This window comes from Coptis chinensis, chromosome 5, assembly GCF_015680905.1.
Source record: "Coptis chinensis isolate HL-2020 chromosome 5, ASM1568090v1, whole genome shotgun sequence".
Lineage (NCBI taxonomy): Eukaryota > Viridiplantae > Streptophyta > Magnoliopsida > Ranunculales > Ranunculaceae > Coptis > Coptis chinensis.
In genome coordinates, this window is record NC_141460.1 from 77,187,355 (window position 1) to 77,197,851 (window position 10,497).

At 32.4% G+C, this 10,497-nt stretch overlaps 1 long non-coding RNA gene across 1 annotated transcript; it reads right to left on the reverse strand.

Annotated features, from left to right (window-relative positions):
- Positions 1-1,072: 1,072 nt before the first annotated feature.
- LOC147499015 (uncharacterized) lies at positions 1,073-10,181 on the reverse strand. Its single transcript, XR_015195666.1, has 2 exons — positions 9,274-10,181; positions 1,073-1,240 (listed from the first exon to the last, which is right to left on the reverse strand). It is a non-coding gene; the product is annotated as an uncharacterized LOC147499015 (long non-coding RNA).
- Between the last annotated feature and the right edge of the window lie 316 nt (positions 10,182-10,497).

Here is a 10,497-nt window from a genome sequence, read left to right on the forward strand (position 1 = left end):
ACTTGCAACGTCTTCCTAGCTTTAGCCACGGGACGTATGCTCTATGACTTTCCCCAGACCTTAGTCTCTAGTCTAGTCTGAGCTCACAGTATGAGGCATAAGTATCTTCTTATGCCTGTCTTAGTTTGTCGAATAATGCTATGTTTCTTTCCGGATTTTTGTGCCCGTTTCACGGATTGGGTTGGGGTTGACACTATGCGACCCACCAACTGCATTATACGCTCATTCCGTGCAATGACTTGGCTAGGGTGGAAACTACAACCTAATTGGGTTGCCCCTTACACCCTATCCGACCAAGTGGTGTTTGACCGGTTAGCGATTATATATGATAAATGGCGTGAGGCTTGACAAATTATCATGGCATGACACTATGGCAGGATGCCATGGAACCTCAATTCTTTATTGAGGAGGACGACGAGTAAATACAGGATATGAGGTAAGTTTTTATTTTTGTTCGTGTTTGATTATGTCCCAAACAATTTACTTCTTGTTAACCCCATAACGGGTGGAACTCATATAGAGTTGCGTCTGTTTTTCTTTACCTATATTAGTATGTTATAAATTTGTTTTGCAGGTGCTCTAAAATTTTCACGCGTTTCCATGGTATTTCCTACCCTTCTTATTTCTATACTTTGAGGACAAAGCATGCTTTTGTTTGGGGGTGGCATAGAAACACGCATAATTTAAGGCACCTATTAGGATAATACAGGTATAATATACACTTGTTTTATAGTAAAGAAAAATTTTTAAAAAAATCATAAATAGAAATAAAAAATTTATGTTATACACTTAGGAATATTGGTATTGTTTCTTTCTCTATGATGATAATAGTCTAGATATTTAACATTAGCTCTTATATTATAATAGTTTTTAGAAATTTAGGTTAATATGTATGTAATAATCATTGCATCTTTCTATAAATATATTGCATGAGTATCTATGATTGTTTGGGCATGAAGTTTTCAAATCTAGGCTAGAGTACTTTATTCTACAAATCCTGTGAGAATATAGCCTAAAGCCTTATATGAGTGAAATATTTAAGAAATGACACAAGGGGGAAGGAAATTCCGAATAGAGAAATCACACGTCCACTTGCTTGATTACTATACCATATCCTAAGCGAGAATTTAGGCCCTCTTTGGATCAATATAGCCAAAAATTCAAACCTATATGAAATTATTTCTGCTAGTCTCCCCTCCGAGCCTTTCTTTAGCCTTTCATAAACCGCAAATCCTTTACCCTTTTACAAAACAAAATAAAAATAAAAATCAGCTTACCCATCTTTGAATGAATTTGAAAATATAGATGAAATGAAGAATTGAAAAGAGAAAGACCTTTGAAACCAAGAATTTGTTAGCTGCTTCAAATAAGAAAAGAAAGTTTCCATCCAAAGAAAAAAAAAAAAATAATAATAAAAAGTAAAGCTCCAAAAACAGAATCAAATGAGTCAAAAGCCAAAAGCCAAAAAAAAAAAAAATGGCTAAGGATGGAAACAAAGTGTAGAAGCAAAGTAAAGAACAAGGTTTTCTCTAGTTACATAATATGAAGACTCTATTATCTCAAACTTGTTCTTTTCGAATATCCATTTCTTTCCTTCTTAAACCATCTCCTAATCCCCGCAACACCTAATAAAAACATCTAACTCAATTAGGAATAGGTTAGTGTGATAGTAAGTGGCAGATGTGTTTGATCGACTTCGGCTTCCTTGTGTGTCATTGAGATTGTAAAGTAAAGTGTGCCCATTGCGTACTGGAGTGAGCAAAACTTGAATGGAAAAGTCATAGTGGTTTTTGTCTTGACATATATGTGAGGATCTACTTAAGGACGTTATTCCAAAGTTTTAGACACGGACCTGTTATTGCATTTCATAGCATAGTTCATTATATATATATTTATTCGTAGATGATTGATTATTATGCACGTATTAGCTTAGATTTCGACTTGATTATTTTGTATTTATTGCTAGTGAAATGTATTTATTTCTTAGTCGTTGTAGCATAGATGAAGTTTGTGAGTACTTTCACTGGAAAACTCTCACGATGCTATAACTCGTCCACTAGAGAATTCCTAGTGGCTTAAAGCTTTATTGCATATGGTCAATGCAATCGCACTCGGCGAAAAGAGATTAATTAGAACTCCATTTTTGGTCACTTATATTAATTTCTCATATTTACTTGAGGACAAGCAAAATGTTGTTTGGGGGTGGTTTGATAAGAGCTCAAAACTATAGTAGTAACCCCTTAATATCATTACATTTAGACCAATTATGTGTATAATAAATATGAGTTAGTACTGTTCACGTGCATTTATGTATTTCATGCATTTGAGTCAAATATGTGAAGAAACATGTCACTTTTTGCGAGATAAAGGAGCAAATGTTGGTTGCTATGAAGTTCTATGATTAAAGGTCAAGATTCAATGAGAAAAAGTCTTTTTAAAGATGATATTAGGATTACTTAATTTCATTCTTTATGATACAAGACTATTGGCATAATCAATAAATCATTGTGATTTCTTTACGTTTATGATGGTAACTCTGGGACGTCACCCAAGTCGCGTAGGGTATATGCAGTGCCATTTTAGCAAGATATGCGTTTTAGGTCGTTTGTTGCCCGTAAAGCATTGACAGACGTGGTTTTACTATTATAAACACTGAAGACTTGATTTTGATTTTACTGTTTATAATACTTGGCGAAGAAGACGATATATCAATGATTATATCATGAATAGTTTTAATACTGTTTGGTATGATTTTAATTCATTATACTCTACCTGTTTTTGCACTGACACCTCAACACCTATGGCACAGTCATCAAATGATTATATGAGTTCAATTAAGAACACAGAATTAATCGAGTATGATCTCGACACGCAGGATAAAATGAACAAATGGACGATTCCTAATATGGATCCCAAAACCGTATATAGATATGGTAACTGGATTGAGAAATTGACCAGTAAAATTGTTGTATAGACTATGGAACAAACTATTAGTTTACATTCCATGAGTAATAACTTGAATTTATTAAATCCTCGTGATTTACATTCTTATATGAAAAATTATAAATTTATTCATGTAGGATTGATACAGGTTGCATTTAGACCTTTGACCCTTTTGGGTATGAATGCTTGTATTCAAGCAACTCTAAGAGATGCCAAATGTCTAGATTATTTATCATCTCTTATGGAAGCAGTAAAGACTAGTCTTTGTTATGGACCAGTCTATTTTGATGTCTATCCTAATTTAAGTTTGTCTTTATCGGATAGAAATCTTTATGATTCTTTATCATTACAAATTCAGGCTAAAGGTTACAATTTTCTACCTGGATCTAAAGTGATTGGAATTACTTGCAGAATTCACTATAAGGTGTTACAAACTTTAACTCCTAATGCACTGAATAAATCTACACTAGGTAAAATTGTGTTAATTGATACAAATCTTTTAACTTCTAGTGTAGCTACACCTAAGATGATTCCTTTGAGTAAAATTCAATTTCCTGATTCATGGACTTGCAGAAATGATGTTCAACCACAGCCAATCATTAATAATGATTTAGATCAAATAATTAAATCAACAGAAGGTGAAGTTATATTAAACTTTAAGAAACCTTTTGTTAGTAGAAGTTCGTCCTCGAGGTCTTCTTATAAGATCTCTATACCACAATCTTCTAGGCATTCAGTATCTGAAGCTGAATCTTTATCTCAGTACAATCAATCTATAGAAGAGATTTGTATCTCTAATCAACAAATACCGCATGGTATTTATAGACAGAACGCTAGGGAATCTCCCACAGCATCATAAATGGAATTTGTTTTATAATGGATTATACATCAACTGAAACAAATTAATTTTATAAATTAAAATATGAAGAGTTGAGTAAATATTTTATTCCTACAGAGTTGAAACCTCTTGTGCAACATTATCAAGAGTATTTTAGATCTTACCAGGATTATGGGATTACTCTAGCTAAATGGTTTTGTCTAGAGTATCAGAATAATCACGTTCTTAAATCTAGAGTTAAAAGAGCTACTCTACAACATGATGTTAAGGATTATTTAATATCCAAAGGTATGTTATCTGATAATGATGTGTTAATTGATAGGGTAAAACCTAGTTTACATATTCAACAGGTTAAACAAGTTAATAATCATTTACCATATATGATTATTAAGTTACCAAATCAATCTGAGGTGAAAATATATTTACCTAATGAATCAGTAAAATCTAAGGTTAACAAGGATCTTGAACCTGTAGATAATTATATTGGTGTGTTAGAATGTCATCAAAAGAATTTGAATACTTCTTATGATAAGAAGATGGCATCTATTCATCCTCCAACAACACCTTTAAATCTAAAGGACAGTATTGAAATGGTGGATTATATTAAACCACCAAAAGAGCATAATATATTGGTCAAAAAGGCTGATAACAAATCTAAGACTTATAAGAAATCAAAAAGTATTAAAGAGAAACATCATTGGAAGAGACTCAGGCCTAAAGTCCAAGCTCTTCGTTTTTGTCATAAATGTGATCAGCATGGTCATAATAATGGTTAGTGTTCTACTCTACCACAAGATTATAAAAATCTTTTGAAGATAAGAAAATTCAAGATTAACCCACAGGATAAGATTTATAATCTCAATTATCTTCAGAACTTTATGACTTTACAGAATCTTTGTTCTTATAATAATATGATACTTCCTAACACTTTTGTTTTGATGGCATTTCTCGTATTACTAATGTCCCTGATTTACAGTATGAGGTTAATAACCTTAAAACAGAGATAAAAGAGGTAAAGATTAATAAAAATCTTGTCACTAATTCTGGTTCCCAGCATAATAAGATATCTCTGGATAACTTTGTTTTCCAAAGATGGAATGTGCTTATTACTTTGGTTATTAAGAATGAGTATACTCTTACAAATCATATTGCTTTAATTGATAGTGGAGCTAATTTGAATTGTATTCAAGAAGGTTTAATACCTACTAAATATTTTGAGAAATCTACTCAAAACCTTTCCACTGCTAACAGCACTCCTATACATATTGCATACAAATTAACAGATGTATTCATTTGTAAAGAAAGTCATTGTTTATCTTTTACTTTTCTTCTGGTCAAAGATTTTTCTCAACATATTATTTTAGGAAATCCCTTTCTTAATTCTATTATGCCTATTACCAAAGTAATGAGAAAGGTATTTATTCAATTGTTGAATTGCTAATTAGAAACTTATTTTTGAGTTTATAACTTCTCCTGTACAGAAACAAATTCAAGTAATTAATAATAATTTAATTGCTAAAGAGAATCAATTAAACTTTCTCAAAGAAGAGATAACTTCTTTAAAATTACAACAAATACTTAACACTAAGGAATTTCAAGTTCAAATTGAACATATAAAGAATCAGTTTATCACTGAAGTTTATAGTGATGTCCCCAATGCTTTTTGGGAAAGAAAGAAACATATTGTCTCTTTACCCTATGAATCAAGCTTTAATGAAAAATTTATTCCAACTAAGGCTAGACCTAATCAAATGAAATCAGATTATTTAGCATTATGCCAAAAGGAGATCCAGAGTCTTCTGGATAAGAAATTGATTACTCCGAATAAGTCTCCTTGGAGTTGTACAGCTTTTTATGTTAATAAAGCTGCTGAGAGGGAAAGAGGAGTTCCTAGATTAGTTATTAATTTCAAACCTCTCAATGATACGTTACAATGGATTAGATATCCTATTCCTAACAAGAAAGATCTATTAGATCGCTTATCTACAGCAATCATATTCTCTAAGTTTGACCTTAAGTCAGGATATTGGTAAGTCCAAATTGCTCTTGAAGACAGGTATAAAACTACTTTTACTGTACCCTTTGGACATTATGAATGGACAGTAATGCCCTTTGGTTTAAAAAATGTTCTTTCATAATTTCATAATATTATGAATAATATTTGCAATCCTTATTCGGATTTTTCTATTGTTTATATTGATGATATTCTAATTTATTCTAAATCTTTAGAACAACATATATATTAAGCATCTAAAGATATTTAAAGGTCTTATTAAAAGAAATGGTTTAGTAGTGTCAGCATCTAAAATGAATTTGTTTCAAACAACTATTTGTTTTCTTGGTCATAATATTACTGAAGGAAAAATAATTCCTATAGACAGAAGTATTGAGTTTGCTTCGAAATTTCCTAATGAAATCTTAGACAAAACTCAGCTACAAAGATTTCTTGGTAGTCTTAATTATTTAGCAAACTATTATAAAAATCTTTCACAGGATACCTCTATCATATACTCCAGACTAGCAAAAGTTCCAACAGCTTGGAGTTCAGCACATACTCTTACAGTACAAAAGATTAAGCTTAAAGCAAAGCAATTATCTTGCTTATCTTTACCTAATTTCCAGTGGTTTAAAATTGTTGAAACAGATGCTTCTAATATTGGTTATGGTGGTATTTTAAAACAGAAGAATCATATTTCTAGTAAAGAAGAATTAATTGCTTTACTTCGGAACTTCAAGAAAAGCCCGTTAATTATTCTACTATAAAGCAGGAGATTCTTTTGCTGGTAAAATGTATTCATAAATTTCAGGATGATTTATTAAATCAAAAATTCTTGGTTCGTATTGATTGTAGTGCTGCTAAACAGGTATTACAAAAGGATATGATATCAAGAATATTGCATCTAAATAGATTTTTGCAAGATGGCAAGCTGATCTCTCTGCCTTTAATTTTGATATTGAATATATCAAAGGGAATTTTAATTCATTGCCTGATTTTCTAACAAGAGAATTTTTGCAGGGATTATGAGCACCTCTCAGCGAGGCAAAGGTCGTGGTTATACCACTAAAGGCGTCGAAAAAGAAAAGGAAAATCTAATTTCCTTGACAATGAGGAGCAATTTCCTCCCTTGTCTCATGGTTATACTCAACAGAAAGGAAAGTCAATGAAAGAGACAGTTCTTACTCTTCCGACTCCTTATGACCCTAATAAAAGGGCAAATCAAACCGTCATTTATCTTCAACTAGGTGATGAGCAATGGATGCCTGATTCTTGGGAAATTCAAAGAAGATATTTTGACACACAACAGTATCCTGTTGTTGACGGCAAACATAGATATATCTATAAGGAAATTTTAGCTTCGGCTACTTCGACTATGGATATTAACCATACATTAGAGAAGCCTGATTCTGAATATAGTCCGATCTCTTACAGCAAAGCAATATTTAAGATATTTATCTCTTATAATGAATGGGGTTTAGATCCCAACAAATGTCGAAAATCAAGTTCGACAAATATCTTTTATAATTATTGGAATTATATCTCAGCTTGTACTAATGTATTTTTCTATCAAAATGCTCACAGGAAACATTCATGGTTTATTAAACTATGTCCCCATCTATTAAGACTGATTATCCATATTGGATTTTTCATTGGTAGGAATATTTTGGTCCTGAACTTGATATTCTCCCTGAGAACCTTTTAGATATTTTTCTAAAATGGACATAATATCATCCTCAATTAAAGGGTGATGATAAAATGCCTATGGGTTTACCATCTTTAACCTTCTTTACCTTATATGGTATACCATGGATTTTTAAGTGGGATTTTAAATGTGAATATAATCACCTTAAAATTCCAGTTCTCAAAAGGAAGTTTAATTTATTCAAGATGGTGGATTACTTTTCCAACAGAAGAAACCATTATCAGTATTGAGAATGATTTAAAATCATTCATTGAACAGACTCCCAGAAATAATCCTGCCGGAGATATGGATACAGGAAACCCTTTTGATATGATGAAGAATCTTATCAGATTTCAGAATCCAAGTTTCTCAGAAAGTCAAATTAATGAATTATGTATGGAGAAGATTAAGAGTCATTTTTTGACTTCATTCAAGCTACCGACTACTGCAAAAGCATCCTCCAGCACAAAGGAGATATCATCCTCAGAAAATGCAATAATATCCTCCCAGCAAAATGATGTTTCTATGACATCAAATAATAGTCAGGAAGAAGCAAATCAATTTGTTTGTCTAACAGGAGAAAGTTAGCTAGATGAGGAATTGGGTGACAATTTTAATCTTACTGAAGCTTTAACTCGGATATATCCGAGTTCTTCTAATCCTTCAGTCAAATCTATTGAAATTGACATATGGGCCAAATTCAAGCAAGCGCTTAAGGCTAACCAGGAGTCCAAGCCCACTTCCTCTAAAAAATAAGGAAGGATATGTTTGCACTGCAAATTTTCAAAACTCATATTTCTAGATGAAATGATGACCACCTATGGCCCGTGAAGAGGACATAAAGCAGAATTATTCTCCATAAAGAATAAGCATTATTTTTTCTATCATAGTAAGGATTAATATCCCTAAAAGACAGAATAAAAGCATAAAAGTTTTGTCAAGGTGGACCCATGAAAATGACATCCTACCTTTTGTTTTTCTCAAAAGTCAAAAGTGGAATAGGATTTTAGCATTATAAAGATTCTTATCTTTTCAAGAAAAAAAAGAAATGATGCTAAGTGGTGGCTAAATCATTTTACGATTGCTTTTTAAGACACGTAATATTTTCCGCGTCTTGGACCAAATTATATTTTGAGATCCGACTAGTATAAAAGGAATACCTCATCCTTGTTGAGGAAGATCTTTCATTTTAGCTTTCAATTTTCTCTTTGTTTGAGTAATAAGTGTACAATCTTTTCTCCCCCCCCCCCCTGTAATATAATTTCACAAATATAAATAAAAGTTCAATTAATATCTAGTGTTCTTGTTATTAACTGATCACTTACACATTAATCAGGTGTTTTACCTTATTTCTCTTTTTCTTTGGTATTAGAGCTAGGTTAAAGAAGGATGATTAATTTTACTAAGATTTGGGCTACCACGAGGATATCCCTATAGGGATGAGTGTTTCAAGACCGTTGGATCCGAGATCCAACGGTCCGAAAATCAAAAACAAAAAGGAAGAGAGAGAATATGAGTTTGTTTTTTATTTTCGGACCGTTAGATCTCGGATCCAACGGTCTCGGCTGGCGTCCCTATAGGGATATCCTCGTGGTAGACGAACTCTTTTACTAAATATTTCATCATTAATCATTACTATTATCCATTTCATTATTAATCGTAAGTATGTTTAATGAGGTTAATTATCCTTATTCTAATCAGATGATATTGAGCTTATTGTTTAATGAGGTTTAATGATGGCTCAATCGTAACCTCGTTAAACATACTTACGATATACTAAATAATTAATGGAATCCTCATTAATGCACTAACCTCATTAATCATCAGATGGCTCGGGAGTCAACAATTAACAAATAACTCCATTTAACACGGCTCTTCTAACTGCAGGTCAAGTGATGCAATTTGGGGATTTGTAGTGTCTTTAAAAACGGTAAGCTACAACCATCAGATATGAGAAATAAGAACACCTTTTTCATGCTCAACTTTTGACAACGGAAGAACAGACAAATCTTCAGATTTTGATCTTGCATATCCAAGACTTCTTCATTTTTGCATGAGTATCTTCTCTGCATCTGCCTCAAGCATTGTGCTATTTTTCGGAATATTGCAAGCCAGGACCATATTCAGACCAGTCTTCAATACTAAGCGTCGTGCAATGCTTGAACTAGTGTTATCAAAGGAACCTCCGAGTATGGAAGCAACACTCACCACGTTGTTCTAAGACTTGTGAAGTGCAGAAGGAGCAGTGACATACAAGTGTCCAAATTTGGCAGAGTTGCATCCAATCCACACAAAAAATTGTTTCTGAAGGCGAATAATCTGAAAGTGTAGAGTGTAACTTTCCAAATCTTCTGTAAAACAATTTATTTGAGCCCCATCTTCATCACTAGTAACAATTTGTGGGTTTTGGGTTGATGAAGAACTCACATCTCCCTGCGCCATCTTTCAAGGGTTTTTTAATATCTTAGCTTTATTGAAGATTTTGTATGACGAGCAATCGATACGCCATATACATATTTCATGCTTGATATTCCTTTAATGAGATCTTCGGTTTTGAATCTGTTTGGGGAGAAGAAGAATAGATAGGAATTTAATTTTTAGTAGTTGGTTTCCTTTTTTTGTTTTTTATCCAAAAAAAAATTGTGGAATGATTTCGTGGGACTTTGCACTTCGTAAATTTGTGGTGGCTAACGTGGGCTGTCACCTATTTAAAGACATCAGTAGGTTGAAATAGTGGGTCTGTCTAGCATTACTGGTACTCAAATCTAAATAGCTTTGAAGTAAGTTTTTATTTTAGATTTGCTAGCGTCCTTCCCCTTATAGACAAAAAAATGCTTACTTAGCAATTGTTTAGCGGGTTTAAAAAAAAAAAAAAAAAAAAAAAAAAAAAAACATAAAAAGTTTTAGCAGAAGCGTTCTATAATAAGATTGTTGCTGGTTTTGAGAAAGAGTTTATGTTATCTGCTCATCAGAATGCAGTCATTGGATGCTTGCAGTCAGAACACGCAAAAGATTTTCTACTTGCTATTCCAATGG